Source organism: Bos grunniens, chromosome 14 (genome assembly GCF_055505025.1).
Source record: "Bos grunniens cultivar Pamir isolate PY7600 chromosome 14, Bosgru_T2T1.0, whole genome shotgun sequence".
Taxonomy (NCBI): Eukaryota; Metazoa; Chordata; class Mammalia; order Artiodactyla; family Bovidae; genus Bos; species Bos grunniens.
Genome location: NC_141178.1, coordinates 11,005,144 through 11,023,618, shown reverse-complemented (window position 1 = coordinate 11,023,618; position 18,475 = coordinate 11,005,144). Strand labels below are relative to the sequence as shown.

Genomic DNA, 18,475 nt, shown 5'->3' with positions numbered 1-18,475 from the left:
TAGCTCAACTGGAATTCCATCACCTCCACTAGCTTTGTTCGTAGTGATGCTTCCTAAGGCCAACTTAACTTCACATTCCAGGATCTGGCTCTAGGTGAGTGATCACACCATTGTGGTTATCTGGGTCACAAAGATCTTCTTTTGTACAGTTCTTCTGTGTATTCTTGCCACTTCTTCTTAATATCTTCTGTTTCTGTTAGGTCCCTACTATTTCTGTCCTTTATTGTGCCTATCTTTGCATGAAATGTTCCCTTGTTATCTCTAATTTTCTTGAAGAGATCTCTAGTCTTTCCCATTCTACTGTTTTCCTCTTTCTTTGCAACGATGACTGAGGAAGGCTTTCTTATCTCTCCTTGTTATTCTTTTGAATGCTGCATTCAAATGTGTGTATCTTTCGTTTTCTCCTTTGCCTTTTGAATCTTTTCTTTTCTCAGCAATTTGTAAGGGCTCCTCAGACAACAGGAACCAAAAACAAGATTTTTGGAGAGATTAATATAAACAAATCTGAAAACTATGGTCATGAAAAAGGAGGAGAACACATTAGGAATTCAAGTTCATTCATTTATTGAGTAAAGTTTAAAATATTATAAGAGAATGTACAATATTAGACCATAAATTTTTAAGCCAAAAAATAAGTATATACTTTTGAGAAAATGTGAATTTTCAAGTGTGTTCAAGAGGAAGTAGAACAACTGAATTAAACCTTTTAGCCCCCAAATAAATTGAAGGCGTATCAGTCCCAGGTTTTTCCTTAGATAGTGAGTTCTGGTAAGACTTTACGAAATAAACAACATCCCAACTTTCTGCAAAGTTTCCCAAAACAAAGAAAATAAGGTGAAGTTTCCTAAGTTGTTTTATTAACCTAATATACTGAACAGTTCCCCAACTGGGCAATGATAGCAAACACACACATGTCCCACAGTATGTCAATTGTACTTCCAAAATAGATACAGAAAACATAAAAAGTATTCACCAATAAAATTAGGCAGCATATTTTTAAAAAAGCATGACCAATAATGTTTCTCTAGGGTAAAATATATTCCCACATTAGAATAGCTACTAATGTAACAACTGTAAAATGCTGTTGCTCATTTCAATGCACAATAATAAACATTAAATAGAAGCAAATATTCACTCATGATAAAAATATTTAACAAAACAAACCAAATCTGGAGTAGAACCTCCTTAACTTAGTAAAGTACCAAAGATTTAAGTGATCATCATATCATAATGCTGACACTTCAGAAATATTTCAAATTAGAATTCATGCCAAGATGAAGATTCTCTTTATTGTTGTTATTCTTCAACATCATATCAAAGGTCCTAGCTAAGGGAATAGTAAAAATGAAGTAGTATATACATTGGAAAGGGAGAAACAACTCTATCAGTTATACATAATTCTAAATTCCAAGACGGTTCATCATTATTTTTACATGATTCTAAATTTCAAATCAATCAACAAACATTTATAGCAGCTAAGAAATTAAACCAAGTTGAATGGCTGTATACATAATCAGTTTGCAAAAATCAATATCTTTCCCACAAATTAATAGTAAGCAATTAGAAAATAAAATGCATATAGTAAATGCAATCTATAAAGCAAAAAAACTGCAGTATTCCAAAAAACAAACCTAAAAACAAATATTCATAAAAAATATGCATGACCTTAACATAAAAATTATGCAACTTAGGTTAATGAGATATAAAAAAGATGTACGTTCAAGAATAACACTTAATATTACAAAGGTATCTAAAAATACACTTGCTTCTCAGAATAAAAGCTATAACAAACCTAGACAGGATATTAAAAAGGAGTGACACTGCTTTGCTGACAAAGGTCCATCTAGTCAAAGCTATGGTTTTTCCAGTGGTCATGTATGGATGTGAGAGTTGGACTATAAGGAAAGCTGAGCACCAAAGAATTGATGCTTTTGAACGGAGGTGTTGGAGAAGACTCTTGAGAGTCCCTTGGACTGCAAGGAGATCCAACCAGTCCATCCTAAAGGAGATCAGTCCTGAATGTTCATTGGAAGGACTGATGCTGAAGCTGAAGCTCCAATACTTTAGCCACCTGATGCAAAGAAATGACTCATTAAAAAAGATTGTGATGTTGGGAAAGATTGGAAGTAGAAGGAGAAGGAGACAACAGAGGATGAGATGGTTGTATGGCATCACTGACTCGATGGACAGGAGGTTGAGCAAATTCCAGGAATCGGTGCTGGACAGGAAGGCCTGGCATGCTGCAGGCCCCAGAGTCACAGAGTGGGACGTGACTGAGGGACTTAACTGACTAAATCTCTTAAACGTGTAAGAATATTCAGATATTCATTTGCTGAGATTTGAATATGCAATTGAAAAAGGATTCAAATAAATAATTCACCATTTTTATTTAAATCTTACAGTATTTATTTACACACTATACTTATTAATTTAGAACCAGAACACATTTTAGTGTAAAACCACATTTTTAAAATATTAAAGTAACATAATGCAGATCATGAGTTATATAAATGAAAACACTTTTCGTACAGAATGATTCATAACTAGCAAACTTTCAGAAGAATTTGGAAATTTAGTACATCAAGAGGATAAAATCATTTGTAACTGGAATGTGTTTCCTTTACTCCAACAGTTTTATCATAGTATGGTGGCCATTTTAATTGACTCTCAACACACTTATCCAAAGGCATTGTTTTTGTTTGTTTTTATTTTATTTCTTACTACCATATCTGACAAGATATACACTTCTGGGTATTGGAATAATATAGGTATATATGATACTATGGTATAATATAGAAAAAGGATTTTACTATTTTAAAGCTGCTGCTGCTAAGTCACTTCAGTCGTGTCTGACTCTGTGCGACCCCACAGACGGCAGCCCACCAGGCTTCCCTGTTTCTGGGATTCTCCAGGCAAGAACACTGGAGTGGGTTGCCATTTCCTTCTCCAACCCATGAAAGTGAAAAGTGAAAGTGAAGTCACTGAGTCCTGTCCGACCCTCAGCGACCCCATGGACTGCAGCCTTCCAGGCTCCTCCGGCCATGGGATTTTCTAGGCAAGAGTACTGGAGTGGGGTGCCATTACCTTCTCTGATTTTAAAGCTGCACACATGCAAATCTGGTTAAGAGTATTAAGATAATTCCATTTAACTCTACAGCTATTTCTGGAAGAGAAACTGGAGACCAACAAAGGATTTAGAAGGACAGAAAATAGAATTACATTTTAGACTCAATTCCTGACCCTGATATCTTGGGACATCTCACAGAATTTTCTAGTTAGTCTGTTTATACTTGTCTCTTTTGTAAGCTATTCCTTTCTCAAGGTTTTCATGCACTTGTTTGTTTTGAAAGATTTGATGAACTGGCCTAGAGGAAAGTGACTTATACTTCAATGAGACAAAAATTAAAATGGAAGTCACGTAATGTTTTTAAAAAAGATATTTAATCTCATTTTACCACAGCATAAAAATAATGACTACAGGCACTTTGACAATTGAATGAATGTCACTCTCCGACTTGGTTTCCTTGTCCATAGATTGTGGATAAAACTTTCATTGGGCGTTGTGAGGATTATCAGGTAAATATCATTCAATCGTTAGACGCTGTGCAAAAGACAGCTAGTAACAATATTTCATTCCCATTTTGTGTGTGTGAAAGGTGTGAAAACTGGGAATCTGGACATATCGCCAAACCTTTCCTAATCAGTCTGTTAAAAGCTTGCATCTGCAAACAACATTGCTTTCCTAGACAGTTCATCCTTCCCTCCAGGGATGTCCCCCAAAGAGTTTGGATGGGGAATGTGTGTGTGTGAGAGAGGTGAGAAAAGTTCAATAATCAAAAGAACGTACTTCTGTGTTTTATATTTAAAAACAAGTGGCAGTCCTTATTTTCAATTTCTAGAGTCAGTTTGCTAGACAGGGGTGAGGGCTTGAGAATCCCTTTAAACGTTGAGGAAAGGCCACATCGCCCGCGCATTTCCGTCGGGGGGCTCTAGCAGAGGATAGACAGAGAGCCTGGCCAATCGGAGCGCAGGTTAGAGCTGTTCCCGCCCCCTTCCGTCGAGCCCGCCTCTTCCCCGTGCCGCCCTCTGGGAGTCCGGCAGGCTCGTCCCGCCCCCTCCCCTGAGTGACAGGACCGTGGACAGCAACATTTCCAGCCGGACACGTAGTTGGTCGGCCCTTGCGCTGGCTGAACTGAGGTGTGTGTGGTGTGTGTGTGTCAGGCAGGGGCGGCGAGGGGATTGGGGAGGCCCTGCCCGTGAAGCTCGGGTCTGGAGGTGAAAGCGGTTCCTCACTGGGCCCTCAGCGCGTTTAGGGGACGCTCGGTCCACCCCTGGGAGCTGCACTTGGGAGTACTGGGCGGAGGTGGGCGCGCAGGGGTCTTTGGCAGTGGAGGACTCCAGAGCCCAGGAAACCCCGTAGGAACGGTGGTGCGTGAGGAGCCTTCCGGGCGCGTGGGGCGCTCGCGGTGGGGGTGGGGCGCGGGCGCAGGGCTCGCGGGTGGGCGTGGCCGCCGCGGTTGCTAAGAAACGGCGGGCCCCGCCCTGCCAGCGTGTCTGGCCCTGGCCGTACGGCCCTGCGAAGCGGGGCTCGGCCCGCCTCCCCGCGGCCTTCCCCTTGGGTTGGGGCTAGCCCCCCTTGTGCCCTCAGTGAACTCGCGTCCCCTGATTTCGCTGTCGTGCTCTCCGATGTAGTGGGTGCAGAGCTCCCACTCAGGCCTCCCTCTCCCATGTTACTCCTCTGCACACTTCGCTCCTCGCCTTCCAAAATGAACAAGGATCTGCAGATCAGAACACGTTCAGAGAAGGGTTTCAGGCAGCCTGAGGTGGCTTTATTTGCCAGGATGGTGGGGCGGGAATGAGCCTTTTCCTGAGGTTTGGTGAATGCTTGAAGCCACAAGGTAATGGTGTCCCTGTGGATGACTAGGACAAGGGAGATAGGAGATGTGATTTCTTCCACCTGGAAGTCTTTTTGATTGCTGCTGCTGTTTGAGTTCAAGGAGCTTCTCAGGAAGTTGAGGCAAGTCATTTTTGGACAGGTCCTATTAATGTATGATCTCCCTTTCAGACCCTCTTATGGAGAAGAGTGGTTGGTACTAAGTAACTGAAGCCCTCTTTGGCTTCAATGCCCCATTTAATGATTAACTGTGAGATAGTAACCATAGATAACCATTCAGATCTCTTCTTTGCCCCCATCGTCTGGCCTCAAATGATTCAGCAGAGCAAACAATCCACAGAGAAAACACAAAGAAACTAAAAGTCTGCTTTTACTTCCTTGTGCTAGGTTTACTGTGTAAATCCTCAAGAAGGAAGCTTGTAGTGCCTGTTACCACTAGGAAGATTGACCTAAAATCAGGAATCTAGGTGTTAGGAAATATTTGCCATTGGGCAGTTAACCTTCATAACTTCTCTCATCTGGGAGGTGGAGATACTTATGTGCCCTTTGGTTATAAAACGTAAGGAGAGCTAATTGTAAACTGTTATTGATTACATGTTTAACCTTTTTTTTGGTCTATATGATCTCTGTTGTTGATTCAGTATTAGCTCTTCTTACGTAGTACCTGAAATGTCCTGCATACATTTTTCCCCCATTGATATCACTAGATTTTTTCAAGTATATGCATAGCCTGAAAAAATTGGGACAGATTACTTTCTAATTCAATGATGGATGACCTTTTTGGTGGTATATACCATTTTGAGAAGCCAAGAGAAACTACTGACTCTCCCCTTAGAAAAAGACACAATTCGAAACATAAGTGGATGTTGGATAAAGAACATCTGTTTTCGATCAGCTTCTTGAGAGTTAAGAAAATTACTCTCCCATCTTGCCTCACTCCAAAGTGACTTGAGTAATTTATATCCAAAAGTACTGGGAGGAGAGTTGGGTCTCTTCCATGTCTTCCACAATGCATCTTACTGTGGCTTACCTTAGTTTATGGTCTTCAATGAATCCTTTTTCTTCTTCTTTAAAAAAAAAAAAAGTTTACTTTTTTAGTATTTAACAAACATGAACTACCAATGATCAATAAATGATAGCTGACTGTTAAAACCATGTAAATTGAATTTTATTATAAATGCCATTTGATCATTCTTTCAAAGAATATTCTTATATTTAAGCAAATGAAAAGAGAAATTATTGTCAACTTGTTTGGGGAAATGGTAAATTGTATTTTTTAGACAAATATTAAATACACAAACTTTCTCTTTTATCAAAGTCCATTTTTGACAAATAAAAAAATTACTTTTAGTGTACGCTACTGCTGCTGCTGCTGCTGCTAAGTCACTTCAGTCGTGTCCGACTCTGTGTGACCCCATAGACGGAAGCCCACCAGGCTCCCCCGTCCCTGGGATTCTCCAGGCAAGAACACTGGAGTGAGTTGCCATTTCCTTCTCCAATGCATGAAAGTGAAAAGTGAAAGTGAAGTTTTCCAGGCAAGAGTACTGGAGTGGGGTGCCATTGCCTTCTCCAATATGTTACTAGAATTCTTTAATTCAAATGAATGACCTTTATAACATAATTTCCCATGGCTAAAAAATACTGTATTTGACTCTGGTTTGGCTCTTTTCCTGATTTCTGTATTAAAATGGAAGGCAGTAAATAGAAATATTTTGTTTGCTAATATACCTTTATCTAACTTTATTAATAAAAGTGGGCATCAGTAGTAGATACTATCATTAGATAGGGAAAATGATGAAAAAGGAAAATATGTGTGTTTTGTAATAAACATGAGTATTGTTCTTTAGCACTTACAGTTATATTCAAACTGTTTAGTATTTGACTATTATTTTCTTAACTCATCATTTATAGTAGAAAAACTAGTATAAAGATAAATTGATTACAGAGACAGTTCTAATGGAATTAGAGTTTTAGGGGCTTAGTAAATAATAGCTATTGCATTTGTAAACAGACAGGTAGAGTTGGTAATATCCAGTTCATTACAACAGAGCTGACTGGATGCATTGCTTTCAGTGGGAGACCAAAACTGAGTACTAATACTTCTTTCCCCTTTCTAGCTCTACTTCCTGTCTCAGAACCTAGACTTTAGTCCAGTGAGAGAAAATTTCAGTTTAAGGAACAGATAGATACAGTTAGAATCGCTGGTCTATATGATCTAGGGCAGAGAGGGGAGAAAAAGAAGATAAACCTCTAGTGTTTACAGGTTTGTAATGGGTTATCTCTCCCCATTGAAATAGTATGGACCAGTGGATTTCAGCTTTGAATCAGATAACTTCCCTGTTGAGAAGCTGTGAATACAGAGTGGGATCTGAGGCCAGGGCTATTAATCTAGTCCTCTGGTTTTTCATCCTGGATAGTACCTCTGGGCCATTTGAAGTATGTAGGGATGTTGTTAAATTATTGTTGTTGTTCAGTCACTAAGTCGTGTCTAACGCTTTGCAACCCTATGGATTGCCGCAAGCCAGGCTCCCCTGTCCTTCATTATCTCCTGGAGTTTGCTCAGACTATTAACAGGATATCCTTAAAAGCTACTGCCTTTTAGGACCTTGAAGTTTAAGGATGATGAATATTGTATAATGTAGAGGTCCACCAGCTCAGTAAAAAATTTCCTTCCTCTACTCCAATGCCAAAATCATCTCCAAACTATTCCAGTGGAGTTCCTCCATAAAGAAACATGAAACTGGAGCAAATTTCCCCCTAGCCTTTGTTCCTGTGTACCATATTTTTTCCTTATTTTTATTTGTTTTCTTTAAAATTTAAGTGTAGTAGTTTTATAATATTGTATCAGTTTTAGAAGCTACTGGGCTTCCGTGGTAGTTCAGCTGGTAAATAATCTGCCTGCAATGCAGGAGACCCCGGTTCTATTCCTGGTTCAGGAAGATCCCCTGGAGAAGGGCTAGGCTACCCACTCTAGTATTCTTGGGCTTCCCTGATAGCTCAGGCAATAAAGAATCTGCCTGCAATGCGGGAGACCTGGGTTTGATCCCTAGTTTGGGACAATTCCCTGGAGGAGGGCATGGCAACCCACTCTAGTATTCTTGCCTGGAGAATTCCACGGACAGAGGAGCCTGGTGGGCTACAGTCCGTGGGGTCACAAAGAATTGGACACGACATAGTGGCTAAGCACACATACAACATAGTGATTAAGAGTTTTTGTAGATTATACCCCATTTAAATTTATTATAGAATATTAGGTAGATTTCCTATGCTCTATGACATATCCTTGTATTTATTTTATACATAGTAGTTCATGCCACTTAGTACCCTACCCCTATCATACCCCTGCTCTCTTCCAATCTCCCCACTGATAACCAGTAATTTGTTCTATGTGAGTCTGTTTCTGATTTGTTATTTTCATTCATTTTATTTTTTAGATTCCACATATAAATGATAATATACAGTATTTGTCTTATTTCCCTGAGAATAATACCTTCTAGGCCCATTTGTATTATTGCAAATGGAAAGGTTTTATTCTTTTTATGGCTAAATAGTATTCTATTCTATATATATATATATATATATGTGTGTGTGTGTGTGTGTGTGTGTGTGTGTGTATACTTGCACACCACATCTCTGCAGTCCCATGAGCTGTAGTCCCCCAGCCTGCTCTGTCCATGGAATTTTCCAGGCAAGGATACTGGAGCAGGTTGCCATTTCCTACTTCAGGGGATCTTTCGACCCAGGAGTCAAACCAATACCTCTTGCATCTCCTGCATTGGCAGGCAGATTCTGTCCCAAGTGCCACCTGGGAAGCTTTTATATTTACATACCACATCTTCTTTATCTATTCATCTGTTGAGTATGTACCATGTTTTTGATATCAATAGATTTGACTCTTAAGTGTGAAGGTCTTAAAAATACTTCTTAGAATATGGTTATTTTTTGGTATTCTCTCGGAATGACTAAAATTATATTAGTGGAAAATAGCAATATATATTTAATTATATTTGATATTCTTAAGACTAAATATATCCTTATTGAACATAAAAGAATCATAGATTCCTAAGAGCTAAGTTTTGGTCACACTTACTATGTACATTTAATCCTTTCTTATATGGTTCGAGTGTTAAGTATCTTTGCAACAATAGAGTGAATAGGTATATATTTTCATGAAAAAGAAAAGACGGCTTCTTAGCTTCAGTTCAGCTCAGTTCAGTCGCTCAGTTGTGTCTGACTCTTTGCGACCCCATGAATCGCAGCACACCAGGCTGTCCTGTCCATCACCAACTCCTGGAGTAAACTCAGACTCACATCCATGGAGTCAGTGATGCCATCCAGCCATCTCATCCTCTGTTGTCCCCTTCTCCTCCTGCCCCCAGTCCCTCCTAGCATCAGAGTCTTTTCCAATGAGTCAACTCTTCGCATGAGGTGGCCAAAGTACTGGAGTTTCAGCTTTAGCATCATTCCTTCCTAAGAAATCCCAGGGCTGATCTCCTTCAGAATGGACTGGTTGGATCTCCTTGCAGTCCAAGGGACTCTCTTCTTAGCTTACTTTTTACTAATTCCCTTGTAGCTCAGATAAAGAATCTGCCTGCAATGCAGGAGACCTGGGTTTGATTCCTGGTTTGGGGAGATCCACTGGAGAAGGAAATGGCAACCCACTCCAGTATTGTTGCCTGGAGAATCCCATGGACAGAGGAGCCTGGCAGGTCACAAGAGTGGGACATGACTTAGCGACTAGATCACCATAGCTTACTTTTTAGTTTTGCAGTGTTAAAAAGACAATGATAGATAAATCCTCTGTACTTAGTGGTTTAACAAACTCTGTTGTATTGAATCAGAAGGTGGATACAAGTCCTTAAATGAGAGGATCTTATCAGTTTCATGGTTTTCAAGCCAAACATGGAGAATGAAGCAGGGATAAAGTAGCTTAGTTCTTCTGTAATGGTATTTTACAGAACAAAGTTGCAAAAGCAGCAGACCAGTTAGACTGAACACCTTAAAATTTTGGCGAAGACGAAGATAGTTTAATCCCAAAGGATTTTTTACGTACTTTGAATTTTAAAACATTCAAATATATATCTGTATAAGAAATTATATGGATACCTGTGACAGATCCTAATTGTGGATTGCAGTTTATAACCTCTACCAGGTAGAAAGTGCACTGGATTGAAAGCTTCAGACCTGGCTTCTTGCAGTAGATATATCATTTGTTAGATTTTATAATGTCTTCAGGCATCAAGTTCCTTATTTGAGAATAGCAAGAGTTGAAGATTTTTACTGGTTTTCTACCATTTTTTTCTGAAGAATATGCTTGCATATTATGAAAATTCTCATTATTCACAGTGATTCACTATAGCACTGAATCTTTCTGGGCAGGGATATATTAGATTTTTTAAGGTATAATTTAAACAGTAATCTCCCAGTTCCTGATTTCATTTTGTCTGTTTGTAGAGGTTTATTCTCTTCTTCTTTCTTCAATATTTCCCTCAACCTCCACACATGCACACATTTGGAAAACACTGGATTATGTAGAAATGATCTATATAGGCTCTTTCAATGCCAAATTTTTCTGGATAAATATAGCATTTGAAATGAATAAAGTGAAACAACAACAACAAAAAATCCCACAAAGCCAAGAAAAAGGAAATTGGCAGAATACTCAGGCATACCTGTGAAAATCTGAGAAGAATTTTAAGGTAAGGAAGAACACTTGATAGAATTCTTTGATATCTAACACATAGAGAGGAGAACTCTGTGTAAAAAGAGCCATGATTAAGTGACGGTGGAAAGAAGATAAGGTAGAACAAAAAGAGAGTGAAAAAACTGAAAAAAATGTGAGAATTGTATTAGTTTTATATTCCTGATGTAACTAGCACAAATTCAGGATGTTATAATTCTGTACTTCAGAAGTCTGATATAGCTTTTACTGAACTACAATCAGTGTATGGGCAGGAATTCTTTCTTTTCAGGGACCTCTGGGAGAGATGTTTCCTTGCCTTTTCCATCTTCTGGAGCTGCACACATTCATTGATTTATAAAGATGGTTCCTCCATCTTCAGAGCCAGCAACATTGCATCTCTCTGACTATTCTTCTGTAGTCAGATACACTTATGACCACAACTAGGATAACTTAAAACATTTAGAGACTCAGTTGGATAGTCCAGGAGGTTATTCCTTGAATCACATCTGCAAAGTTCCTTTTGCAGTATAAGGTAACACATTCGCAAGTTCTAAAAATTAGAACTTAGGCATCTTTGAGGGGGAACATTATCCTGCCTACTACATAACATACTAAATAAGTCCACATTTGAGGCAGTAAAGAGTAGAACTGATGTTACTATAGAAAATTTAATGTGTGGAGAACAGACTTGAAAAGTTATCCTAGCTAAAATACTGAATGCATGAAAAGAAAACTGTGTTTGGAGAAAAAAGAATGAAGTCCGTTATATGAACGCTTGGAATTTCTGATAATTGTTCCTAAAGAAGAGAACAGAACAATTCAGAAAAATGTAATAGAGAGACTGTTGTTGTTGTTGTTTTTCCGTTGCTAAATCATGTCTGACTCTTTGCGACCCCATGAACTGCAGCAGCCAGGTTTCCCTGTTCTCTGTCTCCTGCAGTTTGCTTAAACTCATGTCCACTTAGTCAGTAATGCCATCCAATCATCTTATCATCTGTTGTCTCCTTCTCCTCTTGCCTTCAATCTTTCCCAGCATCAGGGTCTTTTCCAATAAGTCAGCTCTTCGCATCAGGTGGCCAAAGTATTGGAACTTTAGCATCAGTCCTTCCAATGAAAATTCAGGGTTGATTTCCTTTTGGATTGCCTAGTTTGATCTCCTTGCTGTCTAAGGGATTCACAAGAGGCTTATTCAGCACCAAAGTTTGAAAACATCAATTTTTCGGTGCTCAGCCTCCTTTATGGTCCAACTCTCACATCCATACATGACTACTAGAAAAACCGTAGCTTTGACTATATGGACCTTTGTTAACAAAGTGATGTCTCTGCTTTTTAATACATTCCCTAGGTTTGTCATAACTAGTCTTCCAAGGAGCAAGTGTCTTTAGTTTTGTGGCTGCAGTCATCATCCACATTGTTTTTGAATCTAAGTAAATAAAACTTTTCACTATTTCTGCTTTTTCCCCAACTATTTGCCATGAAGTGGTAGGACTGGATGCCATGATCTTTGTTTTTTGAATGTTGAGTTTTAAGCCAGCTTTTTCACTCTCCTCTTTGACTTTCATCAGAAAGCTCTTTAGTTTCTCTTTACTTTCTGCCATTAAAATGGTATCATCTGCATATCTGAGGTCGTTGATATTTCTCTCAGCAATCTTGATTCCAGCTTGTGCTTCATCCAGTCCAGCATTCGCATGATGTACTCTGCATATAAGTTGAATAAGCAGGGTGGCAGTATGCAGCTTTGATGTACTCTTTCCCAGTTTGTTTTTCCATGTCCAGTTCTAACTTTTGCTTCTTGTCTTGCATACAGGTTTCTCTGGAGGCAGGTAAGGTGGTCTGGTATTCCCATCTCATTAAGAATATTCCACCACTACTACTAAGTCATGTCAGTCGTGTCTGCCTCTGTGCGACCCCATAGACGGCAGCCCACCAGGAGCCCCTGTCTCTGGGATTCTCCAGGCAAGAACACTGGAGTGGGTTGCCATATCCTTCTCCAATGCATGAAAGTGAAAAGTGAAAGTGAAGTTGCTCAGTTGTGTCCGACTCTTAGTGACCCCATGGACTGCAGCCCACTAGGCTCCTCCATCCATGGGATTCTCCAGGCAAGAGTACTGGAGTGGGGTGCCATTGCCTTCTCCGAGAATATTATACAGTATGTTGTAATTCACACAGTCAAAAGTTTTTAACATTGTCAATGAAAAAGAAGTAGATGTTTTTCTGAAATTTCCTTGTTTTTTCTATGATCCAGCATATGTTGGCAATTTGATCTCTGGTTCCTCTTCCTTTTCTAAATCCAGCTTGTACATCTGTAAGTTCTTGGTTCATGAACTGCTGAAAATCATGAAGGATTTTGAGCATAATCTCAATGGTATGTGAAATGTGTGCAATTGTATAGTAATATGAACATTTTTGGCATTGCTTTTTTTGAGATTGGAATGAAAACTGACCTTTTCCAGTCCTGAGGCCACTGCTGAGTTTTCCAAATTTACTGGCATGACAAGTGCAGCATGTTAACGGCATCATCTTTTAGGATTTGAAATAGCTCAGCTGGAATTTCATCACCTCCATTAGCTTTGTTCATAGTAATACTTCTTAAGGCTCACTTGATTTCACACTCCAGGATGTCTAGCTCTAGGTGAGTGACCACACCATCGTGGTTATCTGATCATTAGGAGCTTTTTTGTACAGTTCTGTGTATTCTTGCCACCTTGTGTTAATCTCTTCTGTTTCTGTTAGGTCCTTGCCATTTTTGTCCCTTATTGTGCCCATCTTTGCATGAAATGTTCTCTTGGTATCTCCAATTTCCTTAAAGAGATCTCTAGTCTTTCCCATTCTATTGTTTTCCTCTATTTCTCTGCATTGTTCATTTAAGACTTTCTTATCTCTCTTTGCTGTTCTCTCGAACTCTCCATTCAGTTGGGTATATCTTTCCCTTTCTCCTTTGCCTTTTACTTCTCCTCTTAGCTACTTGTAAGCCCTCTTCAGAGAACCACTTTGCCTTCTTGCATTTCTTTTTCTTGGGGATGGTTTTAGTATCCCCTTCCTGTACAGTGTTACGAATCACTGTCCATATTTCTTCAGGTACTCTGTCTACCAGATCTAGTTCCTTGAATCTATTCATAAAAGTTTTGGTATATTCATAAGAGTTTTGATTTAGGTCATACCTTAACAACTTGGAGCCTGAATTTTCAATAAACAGAAATAGCAGGAAAAAAATTTTCTGAGCTAAAAAAGGTCAATAGACACAGAAAGGATATTTCTTATATAAGTATGACAACTCAGATACACAATGTCAACAGTTTTTCAACTCATAATGATGAAGGAAAAAAATCCTTCCTATATATAGAAGGAGAGAGGAGAAGATAGGGCGTTATTATCAGGAAACCAAACTTAATATGGTTGCAGACTTTTTTTCTGTAGTTTTAAATACTAGATGACAACAGATAAATATTTTTAGAGTTAAAATTCCATGCAATTTGTTTTGTTCACACACAGCAACAGAAAACCATTCTTAAATATATAAAACCTCTAAACTACATACTTTTTACTTCTGGAGGAAAAAAGATAATAATAAGATGATACAATATAAATGCAAAAGCAATGGTATATTAAAAATCAAAACATATAGGTTTCTAGGATATAGAGTAGCTTTAAATAATTAAGTCTAATTAAAAATTTAAGTAAAAACTGCATGAGAAGATATATAATGTAAAATTTATTCAGTAATAATAATCTAGATTTAATAAAGCATGTGATGTTTTGATTTATTTATGCCAGAGATGAAACCTGGTAATTTAAGATATGAATAAATTAAAAAATACCTCCAGCAAATTGTGACCCAGGCCCACCCACATCTGGCTTGTTTTTATAGAACCCAGGAACCAAAAATATTTTTTGTGTTTTAAATGGTTGAGAAAAAATTGAAACAATAATTTTTGCAAGGTGAAAGAATATGAATTTCTAATCTTATTGATTATAAATAAAGTTTTATTGAAACACAGTTACACTCATTTGTTTACATATTGTCTATAGCTGCTTTTGCATTAAAACAGCAGTTTTGAGTAATTGCAACAGTGATGTAAATGCGGTGCTCTCCTTGCTTTGCATTGCTCCTCAGAGCACTACAAATCACACTGACAAAATTGAGTTATAATTTGACTTTGCCTCTTCACCTGAAGAGCCCAAAGTATTTTTGATCTGACCTTTTACAGAGAAACTTTGCAACTCCTAATCTAAAGTATGTGTATGAACTTTGGTGTATAAGACTGAAACTTTGATTTCAGTCCACGGTACCCAAATTTACTCAGCTATTGCCCTTCAATATGCTACTTACCGTAGCATCTCTTTGGTCTTATATGGACTGAGGTTAAAACCAAGTATATATTATTCTGTATATTTAATAATCTAGATTTTCTTTTTTTCATTTCATGCTTTAAATGAAACAAAATTCATGTAAAGATTTCGAATATCACTTCCAAAGACAAAAGTCAGTTAATACTGCTGTAAGAAGAAAAAATGAATGCTTTACTATGGTATGCCAAAATCGTACGTGCTTTTAGAAGTAAGCACATACCACATTTAATAAGTTGGTTGTGTGTCAATCATTTAATCAGCCTATATTTGTGGCAAGCACAGGTGAATTATTTCAGAGGAAGTGGCATTGAAACGCAGTTTTGAAGGGTGCCTGCAAATTCAAGGTGAATGAGGCTGGCGCTAAGGTAACATGGAGAATAAGATGTGTAAAGCCACTAGACTGTCAGTAGGGTCGTGTGACTGGAAAATGAAAGAAATTCTGTAGCTGGAACAGAATTTGGAAAAATAGTAGCTGGAGTTGAGACAATAAAGACCTGCTAGCCCAGGCTAAGAAGCCTAGTATGTCATGCAAAATGGTCTTCATCTTGTGGGCAAACGAAGATCCATTTCAGATGTTTGAACTGTAGAGACACATGATCAGATTAGTATTAATAATATTTAGATATTGGTTCTTAAATTTTTCAAATGTAGCCCTCCCTAAAATTCTCCAATGTTATGACTTATAGTTTCATGCGGCGTAAGTTGCCTTGAGATATACCCATTTATATTCTATTTATAACAGTTCTTCCTTGAGGGAGATATACAAACAATCCCCCAATGTCTTTTCTTCATTTTACAGATGTAAAATCTATATCTCAGATAAATGATCTGAACACAGCTCTTCCTTGTAAAGGAAAGTGAGTGAGTTCTTTGATTAGATAGATTTGAATTCAATTTTCTACCTTTTCCCTGTTAACTGTGCATGCTTGAAAAACTCACTTAATAATTAGAAAACCTAGTTTTTCCAGTTGGGTTTTATTGTATTTATCCCACAGGAATATGAGAATTTCTGATAACGTATGTGACATGCTTAACACAACAAATGGAAACTGTTGATATTTTTACTATTACTAATATTAATCATCATCATTATAAGGGTTCAACACCAATTATTCACATTTTCAAAATCCCAAGTTTTGAAAAATGTTTCCCAAGATTTTCACAAATTCATTTGATGCAAACCAGCCTTGAAGTGACAGGGGACGACTTATATACTTATTTTTTTAGTCAGTGTCAATATTGATAAGATTTTGCTGTGAAATATTGCTATGCTGCCCCCATACATGTTATATAATTATAGTAGCTGTGAGACATAGTTACTTTCTGTAGTCTCCAAGACACATCTGGCCCAAGCATTTTAGATAAAGACTACACATCTATATTATGATTCCTTTAATAACAGCTTCGAGATATAATTCACAGTCATAAAATTTATGATTTTAAAGTGTACCATTCAGTGGTCTTAGCATATTCAGAGTGAGGTGTGTGATCATCACTATCTAATTTTAGAATATATTTATCACCTCAAAAAGTACCCTTTATTGGTCATTCCCTATTTCTTTTGCTCTCACCCTCAGCCATGAAAAGTGAAAGTGAAAGTCACTCAGTCATGTTTGACTCTTTGTGACCCCATGGACTGTATAGTCTATGGAATTCTCCAGGCCAGACTACTGGAGTGGGTAGCTGTTCCCTTCTCCAAGGTATCTTCCCAACCCAGGGGTTGAACCCAGGTCTAATGCTTTGCAGGCAGATTCTTTACCAGCTGAGTCACCAGGGAAGCCCCAAAATACATGAGTGGGTAGCCTATCCCTTCTCCAGAGGATCTTCCCTATCCAGGAATTGAACTGGGGTCTCCTGCATTGCAGGCAGATTCTTTACCAGCTGAGGTGCCAGCCTAAGTAACCATTTATCAATCTATTTTCTGTTCCTATGCTGCTGCTGCTGCTAAGTCACTTCAGTCATGTCCGACTCTGTGTGACCCCATGGACGGAAGCCCACCAGGCTCCCCCGTCCGTGGGATTCTCCAGGCAAGAACGCTGAAGTGGGTTGCCATTTCCTTCTCCAGTGCGTGAAAGTGAAAAGTGAAAGGGAAGTTGCTCAGTCGTGTCCGACTCCTTGTGACCCCATGGACTGCAGCCCACCAGGCTCCTCCATCCGTGGGATTTTCCAGGCAAGAGTACTGGAGTGGGGTGCCATCACCTTCTCCGATAGATTTTCTCATTCTGAATATATATAAAGAGAATAAACAGGAATGATGCATTAATTGGACTTTTTGTAAATGACTTCTTTCACTTAGCATAAAGTTTTCAAAGTTCATCCGTGTTGTACCATGTATCAATATTTCATTACTTCTTTTTATGTTGAATTAATATTGAATTGTATGGTTATACCACATTTTGTTTACCTATTCATCATGGATTGTTTTCACTTTCTGGCTATAGGGATAATGCTTCTATTTACATTTGTGTACACATTTTTATGTGACTATATTTTCATTTCTGTCACATGTATACCTGGAAATGGAATTTCTAGGTCACATGGCCTTTCTGTTTAGACGCTGAGGAGCTGCCAAACTGCTTTCCAAAGTGGCTGCACCATTTTGCTTTCCTACCAGCAATATGTGAAGGTTCTAGTTTGTTCACATCCACATCAATACTCCTTATTGTCTGTCTTTTGGTATAGCTATCCTTCTTGTTGTTGTTCAGTCTATACGTTGTGTTTGACTCTCTGCAATTCTATGAATTGCAGCATGCCAGGCTTCCCTGTCCTTCACTCTCTCCCAGAGTTTGCTCAAATACATCTGTTGAGTCAATGATGCTAATCCAACCATCTCATCCTCTGTTGCCCCCTTCTCCTACCCTCAGTCTTTCACAGCATCAGGATCTTTTCCAATGAGTTAGTTCTCTGCATCAAGTGACCGAAGTATTGGAGCTTGAGCTTCAGTAGCAGTCCTTCCAGTGAATAGTCGGGACTGATTTCCTTTAGGATTGACTGGTTTGATCTATTTGCTGTCCAAGGGACTCTCAAGAGTCTTCTCCAGCACAATACTGGAAAAACTATAGCCTTGACTACATGAAACTTTGTCAGCAAAGTAATGTCTCTACTTTTTAATATGCTGTCTAGGTTTGTCATTGCTTTTCTTCCAAGGAGCAAGTGTCTTTTAATTATGTGATGGCAGTTACTGTCCACAGTGATTTTGGAGCCCAAGAAAATAAAATCTGTCACTATTTCTACTTTTTTCCCAACCTATTTGCCATGAAGTCATGGGACCACATGCCATGGTCTTCATTTTTTGAATGTTGAATTCTAAGCCAGCATTTTCACTCTCCTCTTTCACCCTCATCAAGAGCCTTTTTTTTTTTCTTCACTTTCTGCACTTAGAGTGGTATCATCTGCATATGTGAGGTGGTTGATATTTCTCCCAGCAGTCTTAATTCCAATTTGTGAGTCATCCAGCCTGACATTTGTATGATGTACACTGCATATAAGTTAAATAAGCAGGGTGACAATATACAGCTTTTACCTACTCTTTCCCAATTTTAATGGAG

At 38.5% G+C, this 18,475-nt stretch overlaps 1 protein-coding gene across 14 annotated transcripts in view; it reads left to right on the top strand.

Annotated features, from left to right (window-relative positions):
- The first annotated feature begins 4,126 nt into the window (after nucleotides 1–4,126).
- TRIQK (triple QxxK/R motif containing) overlaps nucleotides 4,127–18,475 on the top strand; it is a 125,096-nt gene continuing 110,747 nt past the window's right edge. For 6 of the 14 annotated variants that reach the window (XM_086335274.1, XM_086335273.1, XM_086335265.1 and 3 more), the window contains exon 1: nucleotides 4,127–4,197. The gene's annotated coding sequence lies outside the window, so the exon portion shown is untranslated. Of the gene's footprint in view, nucleotides 4,198–6,245; nucleotides 6,370–16,876; nucleotides 17,098–18,475 lie in introns of all 14 variants that reach the window. The other 8 variants (XM_086335268.1, XM_086335262.1, XM_086335272.1 and 5 more) reach the window with 4 other exon arrangements.